The sequence below is a fragment of the Panthera onca genome, chromosome B4 (assembly GCF_046562875.1).
Source record: "Panthera onca isolate mPanOnc1 chromosome B4, mPanOnc1 haplotype 2, whole genome shotgun sequence".
Lineage (NCBI taxonomy): Eukaryota > Metazoa > Chordata > Mammalia > Carnivora > Felidae > Panthera > Panthera onca.
The window spans coordinates 5,910,300-5,925,135 of NC_138345.1; the positions used below are offsets into that span (position 1 = coordinate 5,910,300).

The 14,836-nt window shown below is 43.6% G+C and overlaps 1 protein-coding gene and 1 long non-coding RNA gene across 4 annotated transcripts in view; one reads left to right on the forward strand and one right to left on the reverse strand.

Annotated features, from left to right (window-relative positions):
• PRKCQ (protein kinase C theta) overlaps positions 1 to 6,207 on the reverse strand; it is a 186,106-nt gene extending 179,899 nt beyond the window's left edge. Inside the window, exon 1 of one of the 3 annotated variants that reach the window (XM_078450471.2) lies at positions 6,077 to 6,207. The gene's annotated coding sequence lies outside the window, so the exon portion shown is untranslated. The remainder of the gene's footprint in view (positions 1 to 6,076) is intronic. The other 2 variants (XM_078450470.2, XM_078450472.2) reach the window with 2 other exon arrangements.
• Positions 6,208 to 8,389: 2,182 nt separating this feature from the next.
• LOC132695115 (uncharacterized) lies at positions 8,390 to 9,993 on the forward strand. Its single transcript, XR_009617734.2, has 2 exons — positions 8,390 to 8,890; positions 8,974 to 9,993. It is a non-coding gene; the product is annotated as an uncharacterized LOC132695115 (long non-coding RNA).
• The last annotated feature ends 4,843 nt before the right edge of the window (positions 9,994 to 14,836 follow it).

The window sequence follows — 14,836 nt, forward strand, 5'->3', positions numbered from 1 at the left end:
CCAGGAAGGGTACAGAAAACTAAATGCCGTGAGTCTATAATTTTCAAACAGGTGAGAAAGAGACTATGTCCTAAATTCCATGATAGAAAACTTCATGAAATCATTACTTTTGCTACATGAAATGGGTGTTAGCGTTTTCTGTTCTATTTCATTTTGAAAGAGAAGCTTGTCACAAAGCAATACATTAATTTCATAATCCACCAATGGATTGTGTCTTGCAGGTTAAAAAAACATGGTGCGAGAGGCCTGTTTTTGCACCACTGAAATCAGTCCATGAATGAGCCACGGAATAGAGACGGTTTAAGACCACTGCTCTAAACAAGCAAGACATGCAACTGAAATGCATTTCTCCCAAAATTGCAAGAAGGGCATTTCGTCTTATGTTCATGAAAGACTTAGCTTCTTGGCCACCTGGGCTATGAAGAGGCATCTTATCTGACCATGAACTCAGCACGTGGTCTGCTCTGGAAACAGCCGTGTCTTGGCAGCACTCTACTTACGGGTTATTTTAGTGCTCACTCAGGGTGAACAGCTCAGAGGGCAGGGGATGAGCAGGAGGATAAGAGAGGCAAGGGCAATGAAGGGTCAGCCTTTTGTCCTTTTTTTAGAAAAAAATGCTTACTTATTTTTGACAGAGAGCATGCGAGCAGTGGAGGGGCAGAGAGAGAGAGAGAGAAGGACAGAGGATTCGAAGCAGGCTCCAGGCTCCTGTCAGCACAAAGCCTGATTCAGGGCTCAAACCCACGAACCGTGAGATCTTGACCTGAGCCCAAATCAGACGCTCAACCGACTTAGCCACCCAGGTGCCCCTGCTCTTTGTACTTTTAACTGAAGAGTGGCAGTGGATGCCACAAACACACTTTGAGGGGAAGCCACTGGGCTCACCCTGCTCTCCTGTACTCACCTGCTGCACTCCAGCCAGACTCTTCCTTTCCTTTGCTGGGATGTCATGATCACAAGCTGCCAGGCCATTCTACAAACGCCATCCCCACTTCTAGAACACCCTCACCGGGCTCACTGCCAACTGCCATCACTTCCGCTGAGATATCTTCTCAGACACTCCAAATCTAAGTGCTCCCATAGCACCATGTACATCCCCAGGACGGCACTTGCCTAGTCACCATATGCTTATGTATTGCAGGCCTACTATGTGCCAGGCCCTGCTATAGCAGCCAGGGATACAGCTATGGATGAAACACTAGCCCTCACAGGGTTTTACCCTCCAGAGGAGGAAACAGGCAGGAAATAAACAAATATATAATACAGTTGCACACCATCATAGTATAAACTGACACATAACAATATACATGCATGATGAAATCATCACACTGCCTTGTAATTTCCTCTTTACTCGTCTGCCTCTCCCCTACGAGTTAGACAGTACAGTGTGTGGCTCTGGGGCTCATAACAAAAGCTTGATGAACTAAAGTACAGCCATCAACCTTTTGGCTCTCTGCGATGTCCCAAGAATTTGCCTTGTTTTGGTTGCCTACAAGAGATAATCTAGCCTTTAATCTGCAAAAGGTCTGTCCTATACATTTAAGGTTATTAGCACTAACACCATGCTTCCTTTATTCTTGATAACCATTTCTTTTTTTTTTAATTTTTAATGTTTACTTATTTTTGAGAGAGAGACAGAGAGACAGGGAGTGAGGGGGGGAGGGGCAGAGACTGAAAGAGAGAGGGAGAGGGGAGACACAGAATCCGAAGCAGGCTCCAGGCTCTGAGCTGTCAGCACAGAGCCTGACACGGGGCTCGAACTCATGGACTGCGAGATCATGATCTGAGCCAAAGTTGGACGCTCAACTGACTGAGCCACCCAGGTGCCCCGAACAACCATTTATTTCTACATCACGAGGTCCTTCACGTAGGTTGGGGCAACCCTTCCTAGAAGGACCTTTTATCTTTCAAGAGCCCCCCTGCCCTGGTTTCCCTGGTCCTTCAGGGGATGCTCGAATAGTGGTTGCTTTAGTGATCCTGCACTAGAAAAACGTACATAAACAAGGAGAGAGAGGAAAGACCAATGAACTCAGGAGACTCATAGACCCCTGAGTCTAGCATCAAACAATTTAGTGAAAAGCTCATTGCTTACCACCTCACAACACATGAGGATGACCACTATCAAAACAAACAAAATCCAGAAAATATCAAGTGTCGCCGAGGATGTGGAGAAACGGAAACCTTTACGCACTAGTGGGAATGTGAAATGATGCAGCCACCGCGGGAAACAGGATGATGTATCCTCAAAATATGATATACCGAACTGCCATTTAATCCAGTCAAAAGAATTTAAAGCAGAGACCTAAAGAGATATTTATACACCCATGTTCAAAGTGTTATATATAAACCAAAACGTGGAAGCAACCCAGGCGTCCATGAATAGATGAGTAGATAAACAGAACAGGATATACACACACAATGGAATATTATTCAGCCTTTAAAAGGAAGGAAATTCGGACAAATGCTACAACACATATGCATCTACAGGACATTATGGTGAGGTAAGCAAGTCTCACAAAGACAAATACTGTATGTTTCACGTATATGGGGTGCCCAGAGTAGTCAAATTCAGAAAGACAAAATGAAGAATGGAGGTTGCCAGGGGCTGGCGGGAGGGTGAACGGGGAGTGTTAAATGGGGACAGAGTTTCAGTTTTGCAGGATGAAGGAGCTCTGTTGATAGGTGGTGGCGATGGCTGCCCACCAGTGTGAAGGTACCTAATACCACTGAAAGGTACCTTTCAAAATGGTTACGATGATGAGTTTTGTGGTATGTGTACCATTTTGTCACGATTGAAAACACTTGTGGCGCTCAGTTGGTTAAGCATCCGACTCTTGATTTCGGCTCAGGTCATGATCTCGTACTTGGTGAGTTTGAACCCGGTGTTGGGCTCTGGGCTGACAGTGCAAAGCCTGCTTGGGATTCTCTGTATCTCCCTCTCTCTCTCTCTCTGCCCCTCCCCTGCTTGCACTCTCTCTCACACAAAATAAATAAACATTAAGGAAAAAACAAAAACCTAAAACCTTAACTGGTAGGTTGTCCAGCTCTGTGTCAGAGTCAGACGTACGAGCTGTTAAGACCTGGGCAAGCGATATAACTTCCTTGAGACTCAGGTTCTTCACCTGCAAAATGAAAGTGGTGATGATGATAATAATATGCAATTTATAAAAGCATTGCAAAGATTACATGAAATAGGAATGTTTGTCAAATATAAAATTCTGGGCTTCATACCTGGCATGCAAATGATAAGTAATACTGCATCAATCAAACCATTATTTTATTGCTTTTGTTGGCTCTGATTATTATCATCAATATTACTAGCTTAAAGTTAACATCAACCTGTAGAAGCATGTCCGGCCAAAGAGAGTACTTTAAAAATGGGCTAATTTAATCGTGGAACAGAAACTAATTTCTGAAACTCTGATTCTCCCTTTGCCCCAAGGGTTATGTTTAGATGACAGGGAAATGTGGATTTGTGTATAAATGCTTGATGTGTTAGGATATTGAAAGATGTTTCCTTTATTGCAAGAAAATATCTTTTAATTCAACTTTCTGCTTCGATGTGTTTCTGAGTGTCTCATGATCTCTTCCTTAACAGCCAGAATAGGCATGAACAGGCAAAATTAGATGCACTGCTGTTTGAAAATGAGATCCTGGAAGTTTTACGATAATGGACAGACATGAAGAAGTCAAATGCTGTGCATGACACCATGAGACCATTCTCTCTGCTTTCAATTACACATATGATTTGGGACAAAATTATGTAAATATGAAATCACATGATCCATGTGTGTTCCCTGGGATTTTTCATCATACAATAATTTTTTTAAAATTTTAAACAATTTAGGAAAATTACTTCAAAGAAAAAAGAGAAAAGGGTGAAGACTCTAAAAAGGAAACCACCTGAGAGGAAAATATTATTAACCCTTATTAACAGTCACATGCAATTATTCTATCCGCAATATTTTGGGGAGCAAACAACATAATCTGCAAATCTAAAATATGACATGCATTAAAAACAGGAAGTACTAATTCTAATTCTTATTTTAAAGGAAGGCAAATGTCCTATCATGAAATCCTGCATCTTCCCCCCAGAAGAGAGAGAATATATTACAACCAAATGAGGGACCTTCAAAGAAATGACCAAAGACAAATGGGCAATTCAGGGGAGCCTCCAGAACCTGCTCTGAACAAGGGAAATGGAGTCTTAGAGTTGAAAGGGATCTTTGAGATGCTAAGGAGGACGAAGGTGTAAATAATTGTACAATATCCTTGTGTATCTAAAGAGAAATGCCAACAGCAGAAGAAACGAAAGTTCTAGTAGCTGACCCAGGGATATTCAGAGCCGACTCAAGGGTGTTTCCATCCTAGGGAGGTGGACCCAGCCGGAGGACCCACAAAGAAGCTTGCCCAAGCGCTTCTTGCCATTCTGAGCCACCATGGCACAAGACGGTGGCGGAAGTGAGCATGACACATTGAAGGGTGGCGATGAGAAGTCCTCCCTGGAACTTCACATTGTAAGAATTTACAAGAAAATCACAGGGGTGAAACAAAGGCTGGTGAGGCTGAACAGGTTACTCTTGAAACCAGAGATAAAAGTTTATGAGAGCGAGAAGAAAAAACAACAACAACAACAACAACCAACAAGATGACTTAATTTAGTCTTAATCACTAACGGGGAGGAATTTCACAGCTGAGGCTTTGGAGGTTTTAGAAGGTCTTCTTCCTGTGCCTTAGGCTTTAAATATACGTACATGCAATCAGCAGAAAAGGGACTAACAACATCAATCTGTGACAGACACCTGCCTCAAACAATGGCACTGATCTCAGAGGGATTTTAAACAGCTGTGCATAAACTTCAAAGGTAATTTGCAACCAAATTGGTAAACGTCACCCTCCTTTGTCACCCTCCTTCCCACTAGACACAGCATTTTTTAAAGAGATTAAGCATCCGCCCCTAAGCCTGCCATTTTACAAGAGTTACCAGAGATAAAGTTAGGGGGAAAAACAAAGTTGGTGATTCACAAGGTTGGGGTGTGGGGTGGGAGAGGCGGGACCCTGGAGCTTAGGAGCAGGGCACCTTCACCAAACATCCCTGCCAGGGAAGGGGGTCTGTGCTGGTCACCGCTTCTACAGAAGGCTGGGTCCAAGGGGGAAGGTCTAGAGAACCAGTGCGGGGGGGTCAGGTGGGCACCTGGCCCTGGCCAGACCTGCACCTTTCCTACAGGCTTCACCCTCATGGCTGAATAACCTTTTCTTACACAACCTCAAAGGACAAGGCAGCTCAGTGGCAGACTCCAGGCGGAAAGAATCTGAATCTCCAGCGGGGCCAGACCTTTGGGCCTCTCCTCACTCATGCCTATAGGGAGTGCCCAAGCCTTTAGTGTGAACAGTCCATTTCACACAGATAACTGGGGCTCTTAAAATTCAATAAAATAAAGATATTTAACTCTACTTTCTTAACATGTGGCTCTGAATGCCGAAATACAGAGAATCTCACTAGAGGTTACAGGATTGAGCACCCCACTTTTTTTCCCCCGTATCTATCACAGAGCCGCCTCACCCTGCCCCAGGACCTTGAAAAGAAATTTGGTTTTGTTTAGAAGTGAGTCTTGGCAGCCCTGCCTGCTGCTCTCGCAAACCCTAAGGAAACGACCTGTGGGCAGGTCACCATCTGCATCAACCATCTCTCCTTATAGCATTTGCCAAGGATAAAAAACTTTCCACCTTCTTCCCTCCTTCCCACCCCAGTAAGTCCAGGTGAGAGGGGAGAAAACGAGAAGTGAAGGCGCCCCCCAGCCCCAGCCTCGGTGGCCTCCACACGGCCAAGGTCAGCTGCGCCCTACGCCACCCGCGCATAAGATGCCACCGGAGGCAAGTGGCCCAAAGTTTGCTGCGCTCTAGTCCCCTGGCGGCCGGGCAGGCGTCCCGCGCCCCCTTCCCCGTTCGTCTCGCAGCGGGACCCGGGCCGGCCTACCCCCGACTCCGCACCCCGCCCCGCCGGGTCGCGGCCCCGGTACCCCGCGCGGACCCCCTGCCCTCCCCGGGGCCGACGCCCCCACCCCAGCTCACCTACCTGCAGACGGGGCGCCCGGGGTCCCAGGCGTTGCTGCTCGGCGGCGGCGCGGGCACTGGCGGCGTCCCGGCGCCTGCCAGGGGGCGCTCGTGAGCCCGCGGCCCGAGCGCCCGAGCCGGCCCAGCGGACGCCCGCCCAGGAGCCCGCGCCCCGCTCCGCGTCCCCTCCCACCGCGCCCGCCCCTCGCCCGCGCTCCTCCCCCGCGCCTCCCGCCCGGGCCCCGGGGACGATGCGGGAGGTCGCGGCCAGGGGCGCCCGGCACCTGCCGCCGGCTGAGCTCGAGCGGACTCCACGCCTCGCCCAACTGAAAATCGAAAACCACCCTTCCGAAGGGAAGGATCAAGGTCATTCGGTGAACAGAACTTCACGGGTTTCTCTTTTTACACTACAAAAGGGCTCATCGACATGGTTCCTGAAGTTCTCTTTTAAAGTTACCTCCCCAGGACTGTGGGTGCTTTTCTGTCTGGAGGATGCTCTTTTCTACGTTGTGTGCCCTAGCTGCCACCGTATTTTATTTTTGGTTTTTATTTTTGCACCCTGTGGCTTCATGTATAGTTTCCGAAGTTGCATTGCTTTAAAACTTTGACAGCCTCCAAGCTACAGTATAATGTCCTTACAGGTGCATGTCATTTGAAGCCTTTGCACCTTGTTGGTGATGCTGATGGTGATCCTGATGAGGATGACTGGGGTTAATTTTTCAATCAGGTTAGAAAACTATATGTCTGGTTACCAAAACTGTTACAGAGCGATTCTCTCACGATCATGACACTAAATGTTTAAAGTGTACTTGCTTCAGGCTTTTGTTGCTATAATTTTCTAACACCACATTAGTCTGAGAAATATATATATATTTTTTGAGAGAGAGATTTAAAAGGTAAAAACGAGCAAAATCTTGGATTAACAGGCTTCTGATCGTGGATGTATATATAGTGTCAGTTGCAAAGGATCTCTGATGGCAGCTAGTTCCCAACTTTTAATTTAAAGATGAAAAATGTAGGCGCAAGTGGGTGTGTTGACTTGAGAAATTCACATTGCTGCTTTGTGGCAGGGAAGCTAGATAGGGCCACTCTTTCCCCTAATCTCTATGAACTCAGCAAAACAAACACACACTCCTTTTGAGGATAAAGATACAATCCGTGAAAACTAGCCCCTCTCCCACACTTGTTAATCTCTAGCCATATTGAACTGATACTCAGGCCAGAATCACCCAACAGAGAGGCTGCCTCTTGGAAGATCCTAGCCAGGAAGGAGGTGCAAGGGTAAATGGACACTCAGAGTGCCGCTCACCATGGCGTCATGAGAGCCTGGCGCATAGTAGGCACTGACTGTATATTTGCTATTGAAATCTGGTGGCGAAAGGTAAGTATGGCTGGGAACAAGGCTGGAAGAATTCGCTCCGGTGAGAAGCCCAGCTTCTCTCTGCAGAAGAGAAACTTCTAGTTCGAAATGCCTTCCTCCTGGTTCTTCTCCAGCCATCCCTAAACAGAGCCTGTCACATGGAGAAGAAGAGATGGCCAGCTGTGAGCGTCTGCAGTGCCAGCAGGAAACCCACTCATTCCTGACGGCTGGGATTTTCACTGACCATTTGAGAAGGAGCTTACGCATGTATAGAAGCTCAAGGAAAGTTCGTGTGTGTTTTTAATTTAGTCTGTGGTCAATGGCTTTTAAAAAGTTCCAAATAATGATGATCATGTACTGAGTGCCCATATACGAGGCAATGTAAAGTGTGCATTGCACTTTTGGTGCACTGTTCATTTACCCTTTGTAAACGTTATGGGGTAGAAATTATATCATCATCATCATCATCATCATCATCATCATCATCTGTTTTAGAGATGAGACTAATGAGGCTTACAAGGGTAATGCAGCTTGCTCCAAACCTTACAGTTAATAAAGTCCCAGAATCAGGATTCAAACCCAGGCCAGTGTGGAGCAGCTCGATCAGGCACTGTTGATTAGTGCCTGCATGCTACAGCCATTCCCTCTGTTTTCTGCTTGGCTTGTCTTTGGACAGCTGGTCTCTGGGGACCCGTGCCACTCTACTGTGCTACAACCATGCAGTCTTACCACTGAAAACCCATTAATCTAAAGACCGATTCTTCTAAAACCATATTCACCGTATATCTAAAAAGAGCATTTTGTTTTTGTTTTGCGCTGGTGTTTGTTTATTTGTCTTGACTCTCCCCTGAGAGCAAAACATCTAAATTTGTTCTTGTTACATGTTAGGTGTTAGGGATACCTCCACGTCTTTTTGATCCCGGCGTCTTGTAGAGCCAGCCTTCTTCTTCCCCAGGCCACTAGGTATTTCTGCTTTATGACCAGACATTGTCTCGTTGTTTTATGAACACGGCTGCTGCTCAGAAGTTCTCCACACCTTTGTTTCCTGGAAGAGGAAATGACATTTCCTGGAGCGGACTACATGTGGGCGGTGAGGTTCTACTCATTGTGTGAAACACACTCAGACTTTTGGTTGTGTACTTCAGTGTCTGCCCTAAAGTTTCCTGGAATGATGCTCAGGACAGACTGTGGTGTGGTTTCACCTTAGCCGGAAGAGGTATGATCCCTGCTTTGGATCCAGAGCGAAGAAATAAACGACATCAAGAATCCTATCGCTGGAGAGATCACAGTCCATCTTCCTTCAACTTGGAATCTGCAAAAGGGAGCCTGAGACACCACCTCGCTTTTATTTTGGACCCAGCTGGCGATTATCTTCTACTTCCCGAAGAGGCCACTTCCTGCACCTTCCATCACGGATTTAGGATAGAAACTAGAGAGACGATGTCCTCATTATGAGCCTCGATTCAGAGAAAGAAGGTATTTGGGGGAGTAGTAGGACATGACAAACACAGGCAATTTGAACAGAGGACTATTTAACAAGGCCACTTCTGTCTCTGCAGAAAGTCACCACTCAGAGGGACACCAGTTTGGGTAATTTCATGAGGGGTTTGGCCGCCCAGCTGTCACTTTGCCAAAGGCCTGGCCGAGATTGGTTTTAAAGTGGTCTTCCTGAATCTCCAGAAGAATCAGCGTGGTGTTAGACGACCATGATCTTCCCTACCCAGAGGCCTGAGAAACATGTTGAGTCTTGCATAAATTTATTCAGAAAATGTCAAAATTATTCTAGAAGCTGTAGGTGAAAGTGACAGAGGCAAGATGAAAAACAGGTATTTTAAATTCACAGCTTGGACAAGGGAAAGGGAGATTTCTTGTTTCCCCTAGTCAATCTAACTTTATGCATTCAGATGGGGAAAAAGGATAATTAGAAGCTAGAAATTGTTACTGCATGAAGGGAGCTGTAAACACGGAAGCCGAAATTGGCTCTCCCCCAGGGGAGCAAATAAACCTTGATTCCTACTCATAATAAGATTGACACCAACTCTTCCAAATCAGGAAGGGGAAGGGTCAATACAGATTTTATCCTGAGCTTAAAAGGCAGCAGTGTTCATAATGTATTTTTTTTAAAGGTCCTATGTTGTTATGTATGCCTGGTGATGTGAAGCTAGTTTTTAGATCTCAGACAAGGTATGGGAGTAGGTATTATGTCTTCATTTAAGAAAGAGATGATGAGTGACCCAATTTTAGGTGGCTAATATTTTTTGTGCATTTATGACACGTGCCATGACATGGTGTTGAATACTTTAATTACTTCATTTGACTGTGACAATGAATCCCCCAAGATGGGGAATATCCCCTTCACTTGACAGATGTGACATCTGAGGCTTAGCGATCAAACAAATGACTTGCCAGGCTGTCACAATGAGTGGTGGGGTGTGGCTTGACCCCCGGTCTGTTGACCCCAGATTCAGGACCTTTGCCATTATATACACGGAAACAAGACAAGAGCTGAAATTACAGCCTGCCTCTTGGAACAGTAAAGTCAGTTGTGTGTGTTTATGGATATCCCAACTAACAAGGTATTCTAAGAAGAGTTAACAGATGTATACATGGCCGATTTATAAGTCATAATGTATCAAAATGCCCACTTAACAATTCAGCCATAGAAACTAAAGCAAAATTTAATCTTTAATGATTAGAACATTTAGAGGTCATTTTTCAACTATTATTATATTATCGAAGAATGAATTTGAGCATGATAGTGTCTCCCCTCCATCACTCCCAACGCCATTTTTTTAAGGTAGTGGAGTTTTAAAAACACAATGTTGCTGTCTTGTTTTACTTGTGGCTTCTGAAATCTTATAGCACTGATTTTTTTTTTTAAGTTATCAAGGACAACAGAGAGAATCTAATTGTAACATAAGTATCTGAATCAGATAGCGAATGGTAACATTTTCAGTGTTGTTTTAGCATAGATATACCTTAACACAATAAAGTTTCATTGTGTTTGTAAGTCAAACCACTTTATTCTCTCAATCCCTTTTGTGAAAAAGCAAATACCACGCCCATCCCTCACTACTCCCTTCTTCAACCTGTATCCCTCAGACACACACCATTTATGGGTTTATTTTGACATTAACATGCACACACGCACGCACACACGCAGAATTTATGTTAGACTTCGTAGGTTCCTTCCAGCTTTAAAATTCTGAAGATAAATGCCAACTAAAAGAAAGTTCTAATTGTCAGTGATGGGGAATGTAATATAATTTGCTTCTAGTACTCATTGCTATTTAAATATATTCACTGGTATAAAAAAATTCAAATACTCTCAAGGAAGTCATACACGGATAGCACAGGAAACACAGAAAATCATTACTTTCTTCTTTGTGTACACTTTCCTGCCTACACCACAGTCTCAACTATTCACTCTGAAGTACAAATTTTGTGGACCAAAAATACAGGTAACTTGCTTTTTCTCAGTAGTCAGAACGGAGGCCTACTGAGGCTAAACTGATCATATTTGGCCGTTGTGTGAGTCAGTTAGAGGTACTCTGTTGCACGCGGTCACCCTTTGTCCCCCAGCTCAAGCATCTCACCCCTGAAATGTTCGTTGTCAGCCCCAAATGGCAACCCTTGAGACGGGTTATTTCTTTAAACTTATCTTGGCTCATAAAGTTGTAAGTAGATCCAAGCTGGCATTTTCTTTTCTCCTCCTCCTCCTCTTCCTCCTCCTTCTTCTCCTTCTTTTCTGCTTGTTAGTCTGCAGAGTCAGCACAGAAAAGAAGTAAAGCACTACATTTGGGGGTTAGCATCTCTTTTGAGAATAGACTCTTTTTTCTAAGTTTATTTATTCATTTTGAGAGAGAGAGACAGAGAGACAGAGAGACGGAGAGAGTGAATGGGGCCGGGGGAGAGAGAGAATCGCAAGTAAGCTCCATGGATGGCATCAGCACTCAGCCAGACACGGGGCTCAAACCCACCAACTGTGAGATCATGACCTGAGCCCAAACCAGGAGAGTTGGAGGCTTGACCGACTGAGCCACAGAGGTGCCCTTTGGAGAACAGACGCTTAATCTCAATTTTATACATTAAACACACACACATACATACACAAATTACCCAGTACTTAAATACATGTGTTCTGATGATTAAAAAAAACCCCTCTGTAATATTTAAATAATTCTTTTTAAGTAATCCTATCAATAGCTTTTATTTGTACATTTATGCAACATTTACAATAATGGAAAGCTAATGTTTTCACACCTCCTGTTTGAACTTGATGGAGATACACTCAAGGACCAAAGCTATATGTCATTGCATAATATAATCATTGTGTTGTGCACCCCATCCTGATGTATCATTCATTGTATTGTTAGCTATACTTCAATAATAAAATGGTTTTAAAAAAATCAAAGATGTGTGTTATCTCAGATTAGAAGACGTGCTTATTTTTCTAAATAGACCATAAATATCACACATTATTTCAAAAATTCTGTCCTATGTTTGTTGTAGTCTAAGGGGAGATATTCACGTGACATCCTGCAGATTTCATAGGGAGAATCGAGTAGATAAAACGTCTAAAGTGCTTCGATCCCTGGAAAACCTTAAGAAGAGAATGCTGTACTTTGAATAGTGGTATTTTACATATATCAGCTTGTTAAACCACTGCGACAATCCCATAATATGGGTGTTGTTATTCACACTTTACAGATGAGAACATTGACGTTCAGAGAGGGTAAGTTACTTACACAGTATCACACAGCAAAGGAGAGGCAGAGCTATGATCAGAATCCAGGCGAGGCTCATTGGGACCTCACTAAAACTGCATCTCCAGAATTCTGGCCAGCATCCACAAAGGCTACAAATGGGCAAGCAGATTTTGAAAAGTAATGGTTAGTATTTTCCTATGAGAAAAGCTCCACATTTACTTGTATGCACACATACACATCTAGAAATTAGGGAAAAGTAAAAAGAGAAAAAAGGTTATTCATAATTCCCCCATCCAAGGCAATGAACATTTTGGTGTATTTTCTCACTATCTTTTAACTACATGTAATTTGGGGGGAACTTCCTGCCTGATTATAAAGTGCTGAATATTCATCACAGAAAATTTGAAAAGCATAAACATGTATATAAAAGAAACTTTAATTCGCTTCTAATCCCTAAATATTTTGTCAAGGAATTACAAATATGTTTTCTAGGCAGATGATTGAAATTCTCTGGTTGCTCTAAATAGGACTAGCTACTTTGCCTTTTACTAAATGACAAAAATTATGCCCCTCTCCCCCCACAGTGAATAACGCTACTGTTTAAATCTGCCCTCATAATTCTTCAGAATGGCTTTTTTTCTTCTTCTTTTCCTTCAATGTAACTTGTTTTAAGAAGTATCCTGTTCAGGGTGAAAAAACCCCACCAACTCCCTGTTTACTAATTGGATCATGCAGTTTTAACTAGAGGGAAAAGCTTTTGGTCAGGGAAAAGCATCTGATCCTGCTTGCCAGCTTAAGTAAATACGTTTGGGTGTTACGTAAATCTGGGAGGGCTGCGGAAATGTGGATTAGTTTTAATCACGCTAAGAAAGTTTGTCTCCAGGCAAAAGACAAGAAAGCCGTTGCTTGAGAACCTCTCGTGTCTTGTGACTTGACCAGCCAAGGGAACTTAAAAAGACTTAAAACCTTAAGAACTTAAAAAGGCTTCTGGATGAAACACAGCAAGGTGCAGCAAATTCTAGCCATTACAGCTTGTTATGCGGCTTCCCCTCTCCCTAGGAACGCAGTTAGAAACTTCACTAAAGAAACCAAACAAGAAATCAGGTTCTTGAGGTTATGATGACCTTTGGCATGTTTCGTGGCCTGTCGAAGAATTTAAAAGAACTAACAAACTCTTGTAGGTGGATTTGTTTTTCCAAATCTCTCTCTGTTTCCTTGTTGCAGATTCACGCTCTGTCTTTTCCTTACTATTTCATTTGGGCGGAACAGAGACCTCTCCCGTGGTTCTACACTTAAATTCTTCCTTTTATTCCTTAGCTAAAAAAGAAAATTCCAAGAATTCCACGATCTGTTTTGTGACTCCCTGGATATAGTGAGTCCCTGATGTACCATGGGGAGGATGTGGAGAAAGTGGACTTCTCAAGCAGATTAGCACCACTTGGGGAAACTCTTTGGAAGCTACTAAAGCTGATTTATGCATATCCAGTGACCCAGGCTTTCCACGCAATCTACAGAAATGTGCACACGATATGCACTAAAAGGTGTATACAACATATTCATTGCAGTACCGTTCATAAGCACCCCACACTGGAAACAGCTCAAGCACCCATCAACTGTCGAATGCACAATTAAACTGTGTTATGTCACCCAATGGACACGACGCAGCAATGACAATGAACACATCACTGCCACAGCATGAACATGTCTCATAATGGTAACGTTGAGTGGAAGAAGTGGGTCTGAAATATATATATTCTATGGGATTTCCTATACATAGAGTTCAAAAATGGGTAAAATCCATTTATACTAAGAGAAGTCAGGATAGCAGTTATTATTTCTGGGCAGGTGGGTGGTGTCGTGTCTGGGAAGGGAGATCAGGAGGGCTTCTGCTGTGGGGGGGGGGGATTTTAATCACTTGATGTAGGAAGTGGTTACATAAATATGTCCACTGTGTAAAAACTCATCTAGCTGCACATCTGTGGCTTCTGTACCTTTCTTTGTATATCAACCCCAATAAAAAGGTTATGGAAGAGACTAGAAATCACAAGTGTTGGCGAGGATGTGGAGAAAAGGAAAGGACCCTTGTGCTCTGGGTGGTGGCAACCACTTTGGAAAAACAGTTTGGGACTTCCTCAAAACGTTACATAAAGAGCTACCATATGATTCAGCCATTTAATCTCTGGGTATTTATCCAAAGAAAATGAAAACAGCATTTCGCAAAGGTATCTGTGCCCTCACGTCCATTGCAGGATTATTTACGATAGCCAACGTATGGAAGCAACCTAAGTATCCACCAGTGGATGGATGGATAAAGAAAATCTCTCTCTCTCTCTCTTTCTCTCTCTCACACACACACACACACACGCACACACGCACAAACTGGAATACTATCTAGCCATTAAAAAGAAGAATGAAATCTTGCCATTTGCAACAACATGGATAGACCTCAAGGGCGTTACACTTAGTGCAATAAGTCAGACAGAAAGACAAATTAGTATATGATCTCTCTTATATATGGAATCTAAAACCAACAAATGAACAGCTAAGCTATAGAAACAGAGAACAGACTCATGGTTACCAGAGGTGGGAGAAGGGGGTGGGAGAAATGGGTGAACTGTCTGCTGGTTTGGTTTGGTTTAAATCAGTTGCATTTTTTAAAAAAGGTTATTGGAAAACGGAATGCAATATTATCATATTCATAAAGCCCTTTCTG